At 46.4% G+C, this 20,478-nt stretch overlaps 1 pseudogene across 1 annotated transcript; it reads right to left on the bottom strand.

Moving 5' to 3' along the window:
- Positions 1–17,898: 17,898 nt before the first annotated feature.
- Positions 17,899–20,186, bottom strand: LOC147894027 (uncharacterized; annotated as a pseudogene). The gene is made up of 2 exons (XR_015542269.1): positions 19,320–20,186; positions 17,899–17,925 (listed from the first exon to the last, which is right to left on the bottom strand). The product of XR_015542269.1 is annotated as an uncharacterized LOC147894027 (transcript).
- Between the last annotated feature and the right edge of the window lie 292 nt (positions 20,187–20,478).

The following is a 20,478-nucleotide window of genomic DNA, read 5'->3' as shown; positions in this document are numbered from 1 at the left end:
CCTTTCATACAAAAAGGTGGTGATGCCCTGATTGGTCGTAGCGCTCCACACTATTTTCGATTTTTCTTAAAGGATGAAAAACCAGTGATGCAATGGCAACACTATTCTCTTGATACAAAATGGGAACCTGAAGAACCTTACTCTCTCTTAACTTTAATCCCGAGCAAAGAAATGCATCCAACATGGGCTCCTATAAAAGAATTCAGCGAGAAATCCAAAGGTGAAATAGAAGGCTTAAAAGCTTTTATTGCATACAAAGAGGAAATGCCTCGGGGGGGTCACTCATCATATGTAACCCTATCACGTGAGTTCAACAAAAGGATATTTTTTATTTCTAAAATTTACAAAAATAAATATACATAAGGTACTATTTAAAATAGTTTTGAAAAAAATTTACAGATTTGTATAGAAAAGGGGTAAATTTTATTAATGAAAAATTTACAGATAAGGGATTTTAAAAATAGGCCTTGAACGCACGTGATATAGAGGATTTATACATAGTGACCCCCCCGAGGGAAATGCTCTGGAGATTTCCTGATTGGAAGCCCTCTTGGAAGGAACACACTACTGTTGTCATACTCCCGGCATTTGATTAGTACTTCTTCCAGACATTTGAAGTGGTCCTGTTTGGTTGAATGGATGCACAAATCATCCAAGAAGACCTGTAAAAACTTATTCAAAAATGACTTGAAAGCTGTGAACATGACTCACTGGAATGTGGCTGGGGCATTACAAAGGACGAATGGCATGACTCTATATGCAAAAATACCCCATTCTGTAGCAAATGCTGTTTTTGATTGGTCTTGAGGAGCAATTTGTACTTGGTTATAGCCACTGAAGCCATCCAAGAAGCTATATATTTCGGATCCTGCCACCTTTTCCAACACTGTTTCTATTAAGGGTAGGGGGTAGTGATCCCTAATTGTGGCAGCATTCACATTTTTCAAGTTTACGCATATTCTGAGCTTCTTGTTGCGTTTAGGCACAATGACAATGGGTGAAACCCAATCAGTGTGCTCTATCTCGTAGATGAATCCGGCATCTAGGAGTTTTTCCAGCTCGTCATAAACCATGGTGCCATATTTAGGATTTGTGCGATAAGGTCCACATACCTTAGGGCGAGCACCTTCCCTTATAGGGATCGTGTGAACTGCCACTTTTGGTGAAATTCCTTTCATCTCTTTGTATGACCATGCTAGGCAGTCACGGTATTCCATGAGGAGGTCTTTGAGTTTGATTTCATCTTCTTGACGGAGCTGTTTCCCAATGAAAACCAATTTTTCTTCCTCCCCTTCAAGGGCGAGGTTTATTGTGCATGTTTTTGCCGGTCCCTCATAGATTGGAGTTTCTCCAATGCTATCGGTTTCTTGAACTTCAGATTCTCTGATTGGTCTTGGCATTGCTATTGGTGCACTGCCACTTGTATAATTCTTAAAGTATTCCGGCACTTCTCGAAGATCGGCCTCTAATGGGGTTGAACTAGCCTGAGATGTGTCATGAGTATTGGGTGGCATAGTTGCATTTAGTAATTTGTTAGGCTCTTCTTTCCTTTCTTTTTCTGAAGTCTCTTGATCGAGCTTCATCCGCACATGTGGCTTATATTTCCGAAACTTCTTACGTTGGGAACTGTGGGGTAACTTTTCCACTGGTAAGGTGTTTCCAAGTAAGGGTTCATGTGCTGCACATACTCCTTCCAGTCCCTCAGGGGACCATTCAAGAGGTGGTGGTTTTGATTTTGAGGGGACTGCCTTTGCAAGATACAATTCCACAATCCGTGTTTGGACTCGTTCGAATTCATTGAAGTGCTCGGCCTTGGCTCTTCTGCGATTTCCTCCTGCAGCTTTCTTGCGGGATCGTCTGCTGTTATGCAACTGTGCAGGTTCAACTTTTGGGAGCTCAACTGCCATTAGGGCATGCAGAATGGCTAGGTCATTATCAAAGATTTGATCTTCAATTGCAGCATTCACAGCCTCTGTTTCAAGGTCCCAAGGAAAATCTGAGTCATCATTGGTATGGGTACCTTCTTCAGGTTCATTATCCCATTCGAGGTCAGCCATAAAGAATGGCATCTCTAGATTGATTGGTTCTTCATGTGTCGGTGGAGGATCGACCTGTAGTGCATTAACATCTATCTGTGAGAAGATGGGGTCTAATGAATGGCAGTTGTCGATGGTTGCCAATGTTTGTATCCAGTTATTGACATTGCTTTGTGAGTCACCTGCTATGGCATGCTGTTGCAAGGGATCTGATTTGCTCGAGATTGTCGTGGAAGATGTGTCATCCAATGCTCTAGGAACAATTGGTTTAATAACTCCTGTCCCCACATTCACCCTGACTGTAGTGTCTCGATTCTAGATTGTCAATCTATCCGTTCCCCAGTCATGGAGGACTGATGCTTCCCGTAACCAAGGACATCCCAGTAAGATTTGATAGGATTTTTTGGGGAGATCCAAGATTGTGAATTGAAGGGAAAAGCGGACTACTGCGATCTTTGTGGACACGCCATTCACTATTCCCAAGGGTTTAGCCTGTGAATCATCGGCAAGGCGTATGTTGAAATTAGCCTTTTGCATTGGTGGGAGACCCCATTCTTCGTAGAGCTCCTTTGATATGACATTGACACCTGCTCCACCATCCACTATGGCTTGGATTTCATTATATGCCTTGTGGATCAAAGGCACAGTGATGTTGCGTATGTCATCTCTCTCACCCATCCGCACAGGGATATCTTCAATGTCGTTCATAGGTGTGTTGAGAGTTCACGCTCAACATCATGTGATCATGTGTGCATAGCACCATCACGTGATCATATGTGCATAGCACTAACCTTATAGAGTGCTATAAAGGAAAGGGTTAGATCCCCTAACCCTAACCCTAAAAGGGTTTGTATATATTCTATTTTTTCAACTAATTCTAGTGTACAGTTAGTCATTTGTGGTGTGCTCTCTAGCTGTGCCCTCTCTCCTCATCTCCACTCTTCTCCTCTCCCCTCTTCATATTTTGTCATGGTATCAGAGCTCCCTTGTCTTCCGCTGAGACATTGTGATTCTTGAGAGTGTGAGAGAGATTGTGAGATTGAGAGTTCTCTTGAGTGATTGTGAGATCCTTCCCTTCACTTCCGTTGAGAGAAATTTCTATTTATGTGAAAATTTCCGTCCATGAGAGATTTCCGTTAATCTCCTTCCATTTGATTCATTGTTTGTGAGAGATTTGAGAGAGTACATTTGAGTGTTTCTTCTTGGGTGAGAGAGATCAGGAAAGTCTAAGGAGTGATCCCTACTCCTTCGAAAGAGAGAGAGAGAGAGAGAGTTATTCTCTCTGAGAAATCGAAAGAGAGATGCTTTGAGGATGCCTTCACTATAATACTTCATTCTTGGTTCTTCAGCGGCTCTCAAACAACAACTCCTTCAACAGCAAGCTTCTTCATACGGGCCAAGCTGCCACCAAACCAAGCTCAACGCTAGGCTGCATCACCAGCCTCTCCGAAAGGCTCTTGCATAAGCCTTCTACAGCGGCTCCTCCAGCCCATCTTTAGCGACGCAACCTCTCCAACAGAGTTTTGCAACAAAGCTCGACACCAGCAATGCTGACTCCAACGCCTACGATTGTATGTTTTTCTTTCGTATTCGGAGGCGTGGAACAATTTCAGCTAATTCTCAAACGGTGAGTGTGCGGCGGACAACTTCTGCTTCCATCCCAGAACGTGTTAGTGACCTCACAGAGAGGAACACAGGAGAAGGAACTGGAAGTACACCTCCATCGGCAGAAGCAGGAGTGGCTGTTCCCTCAGAAGATAGGAGTGCGGTTTCTCCTCCGATCCCTGATCGGTTTCTAGGGGAGGTTAACATCCGCCCTCGAAGGATATCCAGGGAAACTTCGGCTTCTTTTGACACAGGTTTGGATGGGTTTTTTTGATGAACAAGGTGGACGAAGGTGGTCTTTACCAGGGTTTTTCTCAAACATGGTCTCTCCAACCCCCTGCACCAGCGAGCAGTCGATGGACATCTCCAAGCTTCTAAACCTTCTCCAAACGGGCTCCCGGCTCCTCCACTGACAACCGCCCGCCTAGCTTCAGCTCCAAAGTGCTCCATCTCCATCGACTTCAAGACGCCACCTCCAAACGGCATCGACGGAAATCCGCAAGGAGATGGAATCTCGAAGATTCCGTCAGAATCTTTCAAAGATTCCGGTGCCCAACAGTTAGACACGTGGCAGATAGAATAGAACCACGGTCTGGTTGCGATGACCTTAGGTTAACTGGCTGACCCACAGTTGGACACGTGGCAACCTTATCCTACCCACGTGCCACATCACCACATTATCTTGACACGTGGTAATCCTTATCTGACACGTCAGCACTGCCACGTCTACACTTCCACATCATCACTACCATGTCATCACTGCCACATCAGCACTGCCACGTCATCAGGCCACGTCATTAGGCCATGTCATCAGGCCACATCATCAAGCCACGTCATCAGGCCATGTCATCAGTGCCACATCATCAGGCCATGTCATCAGTGCCACCTCAGCACTGCAGCAGTCTAGTCACCCCTGCAGGCACAGTCCCTTGCCAGGCACACTGTGCACACACTGCATGTGCACACTCCTGCCACCTCAGCACAGAGCTTCACTGGCACACCTCTTGCTAAGCACAGTGCCACATCATCACTGCATGTGACTCACAGTGACACATCATCATTGAGCACCATTTGCACTCCTTTTGCCCCTCCACCTAGATCAAGTCATATCTCTTGATCCAGGAAGAATTTGAGAGTGCTCCAAAAAGGAAAATCGCTCGATTTTTCGTGCTCTACGCGCTCGTTACATCACGCACACATTTCGGTGCAAGTTACACTCACATTTAGGCCTCGCCGAAAAAACCACTTCCTTCACACACATTTGCCTCTACATCGACGCATCTGACCCAGCATTTAAAAAGAACAAAGGAAAAGGAATTATTTGCTGCTCTTTCATCGCTCAACGGTTGGTTTAGATCTAGATCAGAGTAGACTAGATCGCCATAGAGGGGACGCTTTGAATTCCCCAAGTTGCCAATCTAAGCCATGCCCGAAATTCCTGACTAGTACCTACTCGGAGTCAGTCCATACGCTCACATCCGATTTCACATCATTACATTACCTGAAACCTTACGTTCATCAGTTCAGTGAGCAGACTTCAGAGTTCAGAGGCATTGCAGATTGTTTCAGTGGGCAGATAGCACTTGATTTCACACACACATGCCACCATTGTAAAGCCTATTTAGCTATCTCACGGCATCGTGCACATCATTTTTCAGCCTTGTAAAGCCTCTTGGCTATTCCCGGCATCATTGCCACAAGCCTTGTAACACAGGTCAGATCTTATTTACTGCAGTTCTATCTTCACCGACGGTACAGAGATTTCACTTGGCATCTTCAGTGTATTTGCAGTTGATTCATACAGAGTTTTTTCAGGACACTTTTGAGTACATTGTTTGCACCATGTCGACTAGCAACCTCACTCTGGAGGCATCTGCTAAGTTAGACAACTCCAATTACGGTACATGGAAATACCGAATGGAGACCATTCTTGTGCTTCAGGACAAATGGGAGTATGTCGATGGATCCATACCTAGACCATTGGCCGATCCAGCCACCAGTAGCTCTACTCCATCTGTTGTCACAGCACCAGCAACGGGATCTACATCGGGATCTACATCTACACAAACAGTTTTCGCACCAGTAGCAGATCCTGCCATTGCCCGAGCTCAAGCAGAATGGGATAAGAAAGACAAGTATGCCTATCACCTGATCAAGCAGAATGTGCAAGATGTCATGCTAGGATAGCTCAACACAGTTAAGACATCAAAAGAAGCATGGGATATGTTCGCAGCTCTCTACGAGTCCAAGAACACATCCAAGATTCTCACCCTGAGAAACCAGATCAACCAGAGTTTCTGCAACAGCAGTGAAACTGGTCATGCTTATGTACTTCGCATCAAAGACTACAACAATCAACTTGCAGCAGCAGGAGAGACTATGAATCCCACAGAAATGGTTCAAGTAATCCTGAATGGACTAGGAGAAGGATATGAGAATCTAGTCCAGAGTATTGCCATCCAACGGCAAATTCCAACACTGGAAGAACTTCAGTCAGTTCTACTTGGTGAAGAACTCAGGACTCAGGCCATTCAAGCACGTAAAGGTCATTCTAATGATCAGGCATTCACAGCTTCAGACAGAAGCAGAGGCAAAAGCAGAAATAGAGGTAGATCATATCAGAAAAGTGGTCATCATCAACAAAATCAAAGTCAGAATTAGCATCAGCATCAGCAGCATCCTCAGCAACATCAAAATCAGCAAAGAGGAAATAATTCCAACCGAGGAAGATTCCAAGGACGAGGGAATGCATCCACCAATGTGTCAAACATTCAATGCAACTATTGTCACAAGTTTGGACACTATGAAAGAGATTTCCACAAGAAGCAGTATGACCAAGGCGGTCAATCCAGCAATAATCGGCGAGGGAATTCCCGAGGAAGAGGAAATCATCGTGGTGGACATTCTAGTCACAGTCATTTTGCAAATGAACATGGCAATATGTTTCTTGCAAGTGAGGAATTGCATCAGACTGATACAATGCACCTAGACACTGATTTCAATCCCAAAGAGGATTTTAGTTATCAAGTCGACCAAGTGGAACAGGATCCTTGGTACATCGACAGCGGTGCATCATCTCATATGACAAATCATCAGGAATGGCTCACAGAAATGAAGCCATTAGAAGGTCAAAAGAATGTCATCTACACAGCAGACAATACACCGAATCCGGTTCAAGGGACAGGTGTTATCCCTATGAACAATTTCACTGGTACAAAAGGATTAGTCAAAGATGTGCTCTATGTTCCGAAGCTCAGCAAGAACCTTTTGTCAGTAGGTCAAATGACGGAACACAACTACAAAGTCATCTTCGACGGTGATGAATGCACTATCAGAGACAAATCCAAAAGAGGTCAGCTAGTAGCAAAAGGTGTCAAGGAAGGACGCTTATACAGAATGCTAGCTACAGTACCAGATAAGCATGCCATGTCAGCTCAAATGCAACAGATGCCACTATCTGCAAAATGGCACAAGAGATATGGTCATGTCAACTTCAAGTACTTGTTAGATCTAAGGAATCAGAATATGGCAATTGGGATTCCGAAGCTACAATTTCTTGGAAAAGTTTGTGAAGCATGCTGCTTCGGCAAACAAAAGCGAACCAACTTTGTCAGAAGTACCTCTCGTGCACGAGGTATTCTTGATTTGATTCATACAGATGTATGGGGTTATGCCCAGACCCGCAGCATCAATGGTTCACTTTATTACTTGACCTTCATCCGACGACTACAGCAGATATTGTTGGGTCTACTTTCTGAAAGAGAAATCTGAAGTGTTTACCAGATTTCAAGAATTCAAAGCCATGGTAGAAAACCAAACAGGCAAAAAGATCAAGGTCATGAGATCAGACAAAGGAGGTGAATACATGTCTTCAGCATTCATGAATTTTTGCAAAACTCATGGTATTCGAAGACAATTCACATGTGCAGATACTCCTCAGCAAAATGCAAGAGCTGAAAGGAAGAATGGGACTTTAGCAGACAGTGCTAGAGCAATGCTTAGTGAAAAGCATCTTCCGAATCAGTATTGGGCAGAAGCAATAGCTACAGCTAACTACTTGCTTAATCGGCTTCCTACCGAACCGATACAAGGTATGACTCCTTATGAAGCATTCACTGGACACAAGCCACGCATTGGGCATCTCCGCATATTTGGTTGCATAGCATATGCCCACATACATGATGATCATCGCAGGAAATTGGATGCGAAGTCACGCAAATGCATCATGGTTGGCTACAGTGAAGAAAGCAAAGCATACAAATTGTATGATCCCATCAACCGCAAAGTCATTATCTCCAGAGATGTAATCTTCGATGAGGAATCAGAATGGAAAACCTCACCACCTACACAGGAGATAGAAGCATCGACTTCACAGTCATCTACAAAACAGGTTGATGAAGAAGAGCAAGAATTGCCACCAACACCCCAAGCAGCGCCACAGCAGCTCAGATGGTCTACTAGGGAAAGCAGACCACCAGCCAGATTGACATATGCTCAGAAAGGCAAAGCAATTCAGGTGGAAACCACCAACTATGCTCTTATGACTACCATCATGGCTACAGAAGAGCCAGTGTACTTCAAAGATGCAGTCGACAAGCCAGAATGGCAAACTGCTATGAATGAAGAAATGGATGCTTTGTATAAAAATAACACTTGGGAATTATGCGACCTTCCACCAGGAAAGAAGGCCATAGCCAACAAATGGGTATACAAAGTGAAGTACAATCTAGATAGCAGTATTCAGAGATACAAAGCCAGATTAGTTGCAAAAGGATTTGCACAACAATATGGCCAAGATTATGATGAGACTTATGCTCCAGTAGCAAAGATGGATTCCATACGGTTCTTGATATCACTAGCGACACTCAGTAAATGGAATGTGTATCAGCTCGATGTCAAGAATGCATTTCTCAATGGTTATCTAGACAAGGAAGTCTACATGCAACAACCAGCCGGTTATGTTGAACCAGGAAAAGAGAACAAGGTTTGCCATCTCTCTACGGCTTAAAGCAAGCCCCCAGAAGTTAGTACAGCAGAATTGACAAGTATTTTGCTGATCTGGGATACATGAAGTCCAATGCAGATCATACTCTCTACTACAAAGTTCAAGGGGAAGATATTACTATTGCCCTTTTGTACGTAGATGATCTCATTGTGACAGGAAGCAAGGATAGCTTCATCAGAAAGCTAAAACAAGACTTATCTGCAGAGTTTGACATGAAAGATCTTGGACTTATGCACTATTGTCTTGGAATTGAGTTCTGGAGAGATTCAGATAGCACATTCATGAGTCAGCTCAAGTATGTTGACAGTCTCCTGAAGAAGTTTCATATGGCAGATTGCAAGATTGCAGCCACTCCCATGGAACAGAGTTTGAAACTTACTAAAGATTCAGAAAAGCCTACAATCAATGACAGATACTACAGGCAACTCATTGGATCTCTTATATATCTGACAATCACACGGCCAGATATTTGTTATGCAGTAAGCTCACTAGCACAGTTTATGGCACATCCAAAACAGTCTCACTGGAATGCAGCCAAAAGAGTCTTGAGATACATCAGAGGTACAAGACAATTTGGGATAGAATACAAAGGAAGTCATCCACGGTTGCATGGATACTATGATAGTGACTATGCTGGAGATCATGAGACCAGGAGATCGACACAGGGATATGCATTTTTCCTTGGTCAAGGTGCTATATCATGGTTGTCAAACAAACAGCCAACTGTTTCTTTGTCTTCGACTGAAGCAGAATATAGGGCACTCACTACAGGTGCATGTGAAGCTATATGGCTCAGAAGACTATTGTCAGAAACAGATTACTTTGATGAGTCAAAGCCCACAACAATATACTGTGATAATCAATCGGCTCAAGCATTGGCCAAAAATCCAGTATATCACTCCAGAACAAAGCACATTGATGTCAGAGAGCACTTCATCAGAGAAAGAGTGTTACTTGGTGACATCACACTGCAACATTGTGATAGCAAAGAAAATGTTGCAGATATCTTTACCAAACCACTCGGTAAAGAGCTGTTCGAGAAACACCGACTAGCTCTTGGTTTGATGCAGAGGAAGGACATTCCCATTAAAGGGGTGTGATGGAATGTAATGCTCAGTCCTTCTTCGATTCCCCAGAATCATCATCTTGAGGGAAGGCCTACTTCATGATGTTGATCTTGAGGGAAGGTGTTGAGAGTTCACGCTCAACATCATGTGATCATGTGTGCATAGCACCATCACGTGATCATATGTGCATAGCACTAACCTTATAGAGTGCTATAAAGGAAAGGGTTAGATCCCCTAATCCTAACCCTAAAAGGGTTTGTATATATTCTATTTTTTCAACTAATTCTAGTGTACAGTTAGTCATTTGTGGTGTGCTCTCTAGCTGTGCCCTCTCTCCTCATCTCCACTCTTCTCCTCTCCCCTCTTCATATTTTGTCAAGGTGGAGGGGGATTTGCGAGTTCAATCCATCCTTTGAAACTCTCCCAGAGATTGGGACAATTCCGTAAGAGGATTCCGATGGGAATTGACACAGGGCAACTCAGGATGCTAGAGAGTGCAGCTCCTTCAAGTTGACGTGACGGAACATTCTGTTGTGGAGTCTGTTGTTGGAACAAAGGCTCGAGTACAGTATCAATACTTTGTGGGGCCAAGTCATGGAGTGGGTCTTGAGCTTGTTTCTGAGCCTCAAATTGAGCTTGTTCATTTTGGACCCATTGCTGAAGTGCCTGAAAACGAGCCTTCTCCACCTCTGCATTCGGGAATGGAGCTTCTTTTATTCGAGGCTCGGGAGTTGATGTGGATGAGCTCGGCTGCTCATTGCTTGGCGGAGGTGGAGGCACTTGTGCTTTCTTTCTTAGAAGTCGCTTCGGTTGGATTGGAATGATAGGGTCCTTCGTGGCCGCTTTCTGTTGGCATGTAATTACATTAATAGGTTGTGACCTTAGACTTGCCGGACCCAGACTTTGATGGTCCACCCCAATGATGCTGATGGGGATGTCAGGCTTAACCTCTGTTTGTTACTGGGACCTTATTTTTCATGGGACAATCCATACACGCATGTCCTATGCCACAATCTCTGCAGAGCGGTTGGAAAGTGGCTGGGCTACCACGATGAGGGCATTCTGTGATCCTATGATTTTCTCCACAACCGTAACACTTGATTGGTGCTCGAAATGTGTTGGGTCGCACTTGATTTGCATAGACTGGTATTAGACCCTCTGCACCTTCTACATAGTACACTGGGTACTCTGCTTCATACTCAAATAGTGAGTCTACTTCTTCGGCTTGTAATTGATGTATGGGAACTGCCTGAGGAGCTAGATTTGGTGCTCTTGGATACGGTCGTGGATTCGAATTCCTGAGTAGTTGTGGGACTTGTGTCCGAACGGGAACAGGATTTAGTCTCGGAGCTGGGGGCGCTTGTGCAAGTGCCGGTGGCCTGTATACTGGCATGGGTGCCACTTGGTATTGTGGTGGTCGAGGCGGATTGTTGCGCATGTTGAAGATGCAACTGGTCTCATCATGGCCGCCGACGACACAGATATGGCACCACAACCGTGGCGGTGGATTTGCTTGTGCAGTGATCCTTGCTCTTAGGACTGGGCATTCATTTGCTGTATGATTTGCCAAGCAGTGTGGGCACCAGACATTTTCTCGCCGTGGATATGTTTGAGTTGGCGGCTGAGACAAGTGAAGTTTTTGATCCATGGCCTGCATCATATCTTCTTTCAGCTTCAAGGTCATGGCCTCGAGGCGATCTTCATTGGATGTTTCGGTAGTGTCCTTTGATTTACCTTTTTTTGAGCGCTTATCTCATGTATTTGATCTGGCATCTCATCACTGCTAGTGTCTGAATCTGTCATGCCATCTTCGATGTCAATGGCTGCCGCATGAGCAGCACTGAATGTTTCATAGCTACTTATCTTTTTCATATCCTTGCGGATTTTCTTTTGTAGACCTGCTATGAACCATGCCGTGAGGTACTTTGCATCTGGGCGTGGGTCACATTTGGCGATCAATCTCTTCATCTTTCCCAGGTATGTGCGTACATCTTCCCTCCGGCCTTGTTCGATCTTGCTGAGTTGGAGAGCGGTATCATCTTGTAGCCTCTCCGTTTGAAAGCGACGTTTGAATTCGGTTTGAAGTAGGTCCCATGTGGCACGCTCTTCCACAAGAAGGTCGAGGTACCATTCTGACGCCTCATCAGTTAAGGCCATTGGAAACCAAGCCACCTTAGTTTCATGGCATTGATCACCACCTGCTCGACATGCGGCATCAAAATGCTGGAGGAAGCGAGCTGGGTCTCCCCTACCATTATATTTGGGAAGTTCCAGTTTTCCCAAGGGGCGTCGGCCGTGATTATTTTGATTTCGTCGATTGAAGAAGTTGTCAGCCTCGGCATCGAGCTCGATGTCCCCATCATGCTCAGGATGGCGGCCAGCCATGTTGGGGCGTGGAGGAGTTAAAGGGAGTTCTTGAATCTTAGGGGGGGATTCGGGGTAGAGGATGGGCGGGGGCGGTTATTGCAGTGGAGTTAGATGCGGATGGGGCGAGCGTTGGAGTCGAAGTCGTTGGCCGGACCGTGACTGCATGCAGATGGTGCGTGATTTGCCAAGGGTATCACTACCCCAAGTGCGGGTGTGGAGGTGGTGCTTGTTAGGAGAATTAGAGTGGTGTTAGTTTGTGTAGGGACCGTCATATTAATAATGTGCCTAAGATTGTCCTACATGTGTAGGGAAATGTGCATGTGTAGACGGATCGTTAATTGGAGGTCGCGGCGTGAAAATACGAGTGAATTAATGCAAAATGAGGCCCACACGGGGGCACGAATGAACGTGTGCTAGGGATGCCAAAATGGTGTGCAATGGGCTGGAAAAATACCTTGTAACGTGGTGTTTCCGTGTGTGAAATCTGGGTTCAAACGGGGTTCAATTTGGGTCCCAAACGGATGAGTTTCGAAGGGTTAAAGGAGGGGTAAATTTGGCGTTTGGGGGGGTCCTAATGGTGGTGTGAATGGACTTTAAGTCCAACCGAGGGGTTGAAACCAAGTGGCTCTAGTTAGACTAACTAACCTAGATCCTCCCAGTTACTATAACTAGGAGGTTAACTAACTGTAGTTAGGTACTAACAAAAGAGTTAGTCTAACCTAACTGAGGGTAATCTAACCGAATTGCAGTTACTACTAACCTAACCTACGTGAACTAATCTAACTCAGGTTAACTAACTAACCTAGGGTTAATGAACCTAACCTAACCTAACCTAACTTTAGTTAATGCTAACCTAACTATGGTTAAATCTAACCCTAGAGTGAATTTTAGGTTAGGTTTTTTTTTTTTTTTTTTTGTGCTGTGGGGGCTTCCCGACGGCGGCGCCCGGGGGGGGGGGGGTTGGTGCGGGGGTTGCGCGGGAGGTGAGGGGGGGGTTGCACAGGGGAGGACGGGGGGTGGCGAGGGGGTAAGGGGTTGGGGAGGGCGAGGGGGTGCACGGGGGGACGAGGGGTGGTGAGAGGGGGTAAGGGGTTGGGGAGGGCGCGGGGGGTGCGAGGGGGTGCGTGGGGCGGGGCGGGGGTGGCGCGGGGCTGCGGGCGGGGGTGGCGCGGGTGGGGGGCGCAGGGCTGCGGGCGGGGGGTGGCATGGGCGGGGGGGCACGGGGCTGCGGGCGGGGGGCGATGCCGTGTGCGCCGTCGTGGGGCAGGGGTGGCGCGGGGCTGCGGGCGGGGGTGGCGCGGGCAGGGGGCACGGGGCTGCGGGCACGGGGCGACGACGCTGCGTGCGTCGCCGCGGGCAGGGTAGCGGGGGCTGGAGGGGCGCGGGGCGGCGGCGCTGTGTGCGCCGCCGCGGGGGGGGTAGCGGGGGCTTACAGAGAGGGGGGGGTAAGGGGGAGGGGGTAAGGGGGAGAGAGAGAAAAGGGGGGGGTGGAGGGGCGAGCGTAAGGGGGGAGAGAAGAGAGAGTGAGAGACAGAGAGGGGGTGGGGGAGAGAACGAGGGGGAGAGAGGAGAGAGTGAGAGAGAGAGGGGGTGGGAGAGAGAGAAGAGAGAGAGAGAGGGGAAAAAGGGGAGAGAGGAGAGAGAGGAGAGAGAAGGTGGAGGGAGAGAAAGGGGGAGGGAGGAGGGGGAGGTGGAGATGAAGGGGGAGGGGGGGAGGGGGTGGTGGAGGGGGAGATGAAGAGGGAGGGGGAGGGGGAGATGAGAGGAGAGGGGGAGGGGGTGGTGGAGGGGGAGGGGGAGATGAAGAGGGAGGGGGAGGGGGAGATGAGAGGAGAGGGGGGGGGTGGAGGGGTCGAGCGTAAGGGGGAAGAGAATGAGGGGGAGAGAGGAGAGAGTGAGAGAGAGGGAGGGGTGGATGAAGGGGGAGGGGGAGAGGGGGAGGTGGTGGTGGAGAGGGAGGGGGGAGGGGGAGAGGGGGAGGTGGTGGTGGGGTGGTGGTGGTGGAGGGGCAGGGGGAGATGAAGGGGGAGGGGGAGAGGGGGAGATGGTGGTGGAGGGGGAGGGGGAGGGGGGAAGATGGTGGTGGAGGGGGAGGGGGGAGGGGGAGAGGGGGAGGTGGTGGTGGAGAGGGAGAGGTGGAGATGAAGGGGGCGGGGGGAGAGGGAGGTGGAGATGAAGGGGGAGGGGGGAGGGGGTGGTGGGGAGGTGGTGGTGGGGAGGTGGTGGTGGAGGGGGAGGGGGAGATGAAGGGGGAGGGGGAGATGGTGGTGGAGGGGGAGGGGGGAGGTGGAAAAAAAAGGGTAAAAACCTGAAAGACTGAAATCGAAAAGCAGGGAGAAGTGGTCACCTGAACGCTCTCCAAGTCTTTCTCGATGTAACGGGATTGTTGCGGAACAATGGACGGTGGGTGGAAGGCTAGGTCATCGCTGCGAGAAGGGCTCGATGTGACTTACTGGCGAGGATAGGAGTAAGGGGGTGGTCGATGGTGAGGGAGGAGTGTCTTGCGTGGGGCTCGGAATGAGGAAGAGAATGGAGGCAAAAAGTGAAAGATCAAGAATGAGGGGGGGTGGAGTAGGTTTTTATAGGTTTGGATTTTAGGTTTAGGGTTTAGGTTTAGGGTTTAACCTAAACTTTTCCCGAGCCATAACTCTTTATGGAGAGCTCGGTTTGCCTTTCTGTAAAAAGGTAAAATGATCGAAATTGAAAGCTCTACGCAACCGTGTCCACTACCTAGCCTGATTGTAGATCAGGTGGCTTCTATTTAAGAAATTAAGAAAATTTCTTAAGGTAGTAACCCAAAGTGGATGTTTGGGATTGATATGTTTGGCTAGAATTGGAAAAAATTTTACTCTCCTTGCCCTTGAGTGTTATGTTCGTGAAAGTTTGAAGTAATGACTTGTTTTACACATACCTACGTATGTTTACTTGCTACTTGAGACGCTAGTCTCCCCGACAACGGCGCCAAATGTTGGCTCTTTCCTACTGCTTTCGTAGGAAGAGCTGGGTATTCTATGTTGCAGGGTTCTGAGGCTTTTTGTCACCTACAGATATATTGGGATTGTCGTTGTAGTATATGTGTAGCTTAGGACCTCGAGTCGTGTTCCAGTGAGGGACGTAGGCTTAAGTGTGGTAAGCAAACAAAGTGCAAGCATGTGTAAAAGACACGTAAACCATCGTTGTTGGGGTAATGAAGGCTTTTGCCTTCATTGGGGGTTGTAGGGTTTAGGAGGAGTTTAAGGGTCCAGAAGGAGGTTCCAGGGTTTAGAAAGAGTTCAAGGGTTCAGAAGGAGGATCCAGGGTTTAGAAAGAGTTCAGGGTTAGAAAGAGTTCCAGGGTTTAGAAGGAGGTTCCAAGGTTTAGAAGGAGCCCAGGGTTAGAAGGAGGATCCAAGGTTCAGAGTAGAGTACATGGTGGAGAACTCGTCTCCCTCGTAGGTCATGGAGTTTAAGGGTTTACGAAAGCATAGGAGTGGGAGAGGAAGAAGGTGTAAGAGCATGGGTGAAGGAAGAGAGAGAGGAGGAAGGAGGAGGAGGGAAGAGGAGGAGGGAGAGGGAGGAGAGAGGAGGAGGAGGAGGAGGGAGGAGGAGGAGGGAGGAGGAGGAGAAGGAGGAAGGAGAAGGAGGGGGGAGGAGAGGGAGAGGGTGGGTTGCAGGGTTGGAGGAGAGGGGAGAAGGGTTGCAAGGTTAGGACATGCTTTTGGATGTGCAGTGCAAGGAAGCATGGACACTTGAGACAAATGCTTGGAATACCAATGTAGACTCAACACAATGCCCCAAGAGTGCGGGCTTCATTCCATTATGGGGTATTTATACAAGTTGGAGAGCTTCTCTCTTTGCATGTAACACAAAGTCGTATCACAAAGTTGTTACACAAAGTTGTATCACAAAGTTGTAACACAAAGTTGTGTCACAAAGTCGTAACACATTCTCTCTCTTCATGCAGAAGTTGTAACACAAACTTGTAACACAAAGTTGTTACACAAAGTCGTAACATAAACTTGTAACACAAAGTTGTTACACAAAGTCGTAACATAAAGTTGTGTCTAGAAGTTGTAACACAAAATTGTATCACAAAGTTGTAACACCTTCTCTTTCTTCATAAGTTCATGTTGGCACAGAGTCAACAAGAAATTAATAATTTCACTTTGGAGAGTGAGAATGTAGACCTTGGAAACAACTCGAGAAGTTCAACAAAAAATTACAATATTTGAAAGACACGCCATTGGGTGCTCGATTATGCAAGAGACAGTTCAAACCATTGGAAGAACTCAATCAAATTTGTTTGTATATATATAAGTATATATATGTAAGTATTATTTGATGTATATTATTTGTAAGTGCGAGTATATTATTTGTAAATATTATTTGATGTATATTATTTGTAAGCTCACTTACATAATTCCAATATGTAAGTGAGCTCATGGCAAATGAAGGTAGTGGGAGTCATGAAATGCAGGCAAGGGAAGTTGCCCCACATCCATGGGGCATCTTGGCAAGCAGGCAATAACATACTGCCAAAGGTCTTCAACCCCACAACAGCTACTTCACTAGACAGTGAAAATAATTCAACCACTGCTCTTAGTTCAACTACTAGGCTCTTGCCTTCATCAAATGTATTGGCAGGCAATGGATCTCAGGGGGGCTTTTGGCTAGATTTCACATGGCCATATATGAACCTTTCATTGTGGGGAGCTCCTCCCTTGGAATGGCCGGTGGAACTTGGAGTATGCCAGTATACCCACCTGGAGTAGCAGCATCTGTGGCAGCAGTAGCAGGTTTGCTACTTTATTCAAGTGGGGGAATCGCAGTGCAGAAGCATCAGCTTCCAGAACGCTCACAACCAAAAAAATGTCTTTGGGTCCCAAAGACACTCAGAATAGATGATCCATTGAATGTAGCTGGCAGTCCTCTGTACATGTGCCCAGACTTCGTGTCTGCATACATCTCTATGAACCGTAGGGGCATCCACTGACTGTCCCCCGACTCACTCCACTGTGTGCCCCAACTGACTCCAAAGCTTTTGTATTCGGCTCTCCACCTAAGTAAATACCGTAAGGGGGGCCCATGTGGGATTGGGCCCCAATGATGGTGTACAAAAGCAAAAGAAAAGCTACGGCTCACATATTAATAATTGAGCCCTTGAAGTTAATATATTGGGTAATGGTAGTCTTCAAATATCCTTAGAGCTTTGTTCCCACGTTCATGCTTGTGGCTTCAAAATATGATCATGGGCATGTGTTAGAGTGCGCAAAACAGATTCGATTTGCCGTCTAAAAAATATGCCGTGCCTCGCGTACTACAAAATAAAATATAATCTTGTTCTTCCCCTGAAATGTCACAAAATAATTAATGCATCTCAAGTAAGAAATTATTATTTTAATCACATCTCTGGCAACCCATATGGCGATCAATAAAGACATCAATCAAATATCAAATAGATCACACACTTGCTACCACGCTAATTGAGGCCCATTCCACTTATTCATTGATCTACGAGTCAAACTCGAACACGCTTTGCATCAAGCTAATGAACTCCGCAGTAAAACCATGTGGGCATTCAAATAAATCACTCGAATTTAGTTTTCTCACCACAAAACCACAATAACAAATTTACCAAATAAATTCTCTCACACGGTACAGCTATGTGGGCATTCAAATAAAATCACTCGAAGTTAGTTTTCACAGCACAAACTACCCAAAACTTTGTCTTCAATTTTCAAAGAATTTCCACCATGCATCCATTAGGATGCCCAATTTTTCAATTCCCATAAAAAAAACAGCAAAACACAAAAGCCACAGACCATACCCAACTCCCTTAATGTTCTGCATTCTCTGTTCAATAGCACCTGTTAAATAGATAATGAAATAATAAATACAAGAAACAAGCAAATAAGAGCATCAAGAACCTCATTTACAAAGGCATTTGCATTTCCTATTCCAACATTAAGTGCATATTCAAAAAAGCATACACAGATCCAAAATTCTACTAAGGCCTGGCAACCCACATTCCATCATGGTCTTGAGAATTAAAAAACAGCAATGGTAATGAAGAAAAGATGTATGCAGGTGATTACGCAAGAGATCATCATCATCCCATTGTAATGGCTATGCCAGACACCCATGCAAGTAGTGTGAGCATAAAGCAATGAGGCAAGATCAGACACTTTCATGTGCGAGACCATAGTGAATCTCAAAGATGCAACATCAATGCTATACATCTCATGACACAACATAATCATCCTTGAATCATGAGAGGACTCAAGAAGGCACAGCATAGTCAGACTTGCAGCGTGCAACATGACCATCAAGGAGGGGGGGATAGGAGGAGGTGGGTTTCATGCAAATCACATAGTATCCCTAAACCTTGCAACAACACAGATCCAAAATTCTACTAAGGCCTGGCAACCCACATTCTATCATGGTCTTGAGAATTAAAAAACAGCAATGGTAATGAAGAAAAGATGTATGCATGCGATTACGCAAGAGTGCAACATGACCGTCGAGGGGGGGGGGGGATAGGAGGGGGTGGGTTTCATGCAAATCACATAGTATCCCTAAACCTTGCAAATGAAGAAAAGACATATGCAGGTGATTACGCAAGAGATCATCATCATCCCACTATAATGGCTATGCGAGAAACCCATGCAAGTAGTGTGAGCATAAAGTAATGAGGCAAAATCAGACACTTTTGTGTGCGAGACCATAGTGAATCTCAAAGATGCAACATCAATGCTATACGCCTCGTGACACAGCATAATCATACTTGAATCATGAGAGGACTCAAGAAGGCACAACGTAGTCAGACTTGCAGCGTGCAACATGACCGTTGAGGGGAGGGGGATAGGAGGGGGTGAGTTTCATGCAAATCACATAGTATCCCTAAACCTTGCAACAACACAAGGCTCTCATAGCTGGTTACAGAAGTTGAAGCCATCCTTCAGCTTTCACGGAAAGCTCTCAATCATGGTGTGCCCGAGGAGTGGGTTGCAAATGGTCTACAAGTATTTATATATGTTCAATTTGACTTTTGACTGTGTCCCTTGAAATTGGTCTAGTGGTAAGGTCTTGGACTTAGTGATTGTTTGCTCTCCTAGATGGATGAACCATACAACATAATTGTGCAGACTTGAAGTTGGATTTTTTTAAACCACATCAAACAAGCCAAAAATTGATAAATTCAACTTCATAGCCTACAGAAAGCATTCACTTTCCCATTCTTTAAGCATAGAAAAGGGCTAACCTAGTTTGTCATTCCGTATTTTCATCAAGCGCCACTTGCGCAGCTGCTCCAATGCACAAGAGTACTTGAACCTGCTTCGGGGAGAGAGGCCCTCTCTCAAACTTTATGGTTCCCCCCCGGGCCACCTGGAGATCTGCCAAGCTCTTCCCAGCATGGACGTGCTGGGACAAAATGGAGAAGAATTGTAGCAATTCAATGCCTGCTTTGCCACATGACTAGCTGGCACGTTCCTGCACTTCTGGATGCATGCTGCCAAGCCGGCATTCGCCTTGAGGATGGCTTCCCATAAAGCAGCCCCCTTCAGCCGTGATGTAATGTTGGACTTTCCTGCAAGATTCTCTTGTAGGCACTTAAAGAGGCCCCGGGTGTCACTGAGGCCCCGTGCCCTCAGGAGGTCGACATGCCCTTGGGCCCTAAACTCCCTTTCATTCTCGAGCAGCTCTTTATTCTTCTCGAGCAAGTGGCACAGAAGAACTCTCTCTTTCTCCCCCTTCTCTCTTTCTTGGGCCCTAAGCTCCCTTTCTTTCTCAAGTAGCTCTTTATTCAGGTGGCACAGAAGAACTCTCTCTTTCTCCCCCTTCTTGAGCAGCTCTTTATTTTTCTCTCTTTCTTCACGCAAGAATTTTGTCAGGATTGAGAGCAGGGGTTTTCCCCCGTCATCAACGTGCGACTGTAAGGCCGCGATGACCTCACCTGCGACTGTTCCCTCAAGACTCTACATGGAGAATCCTCTGCCTCTTGCACCATTCAAGAGGGAAGCGCACCAGCGGATGTGCTTGCAAGACGCCATGGCTCTGCAAGTAACACACTTTGGTAAACCTAAAACCACAATTGGAGAATTCTCTAAACCTTAGGCCCAGGCTTAGGGTGTTCACACCAAACGCCCGTGCATAAAATGAGGAGCACCCAGGACTACGGGCGGGAGAAACTCCCCGAGGCCCACCCACAAGATATCACAAGATTTAAACCTCGGCCCATTGTTCGTGCAAGCTGTCCACTTAGGATCCAAATCAGCTTGTGATTATCTTCTCTATGGACAACAATTATAATGTGTATCCCATGGCAATGTGGCATGCTCACCCACAGTTTTTTCAAACTCGGGTGGGCGCCAAGTAGGTGTGTAAACAACCTTATATACACCGCCCAACACACTACGCGG

The sequence above is a fragment of the Dipteris shenzhenensis genome, chromosome 15 (assembly GCF_047967505.1).
Source record: "Dipteris shenzhenensis isolate YYH24624 ecotype China chromosome 15, Dip_SZ_1.0, whole genome shotgun sequence".
NCBI classification, from domain to species: Eukaryota; Viridiplantae; Streptophyta; class Polypodiopsida; order Gleicheniales; family Dipteridaceae; genus Dipteris; species Dipteris shenzhenensis.
The sequence above is the reverse complement of the archived record's forward strand: the minus strand, read 5'-3'. Positions and strand labels throughout refer to the sequence as shown.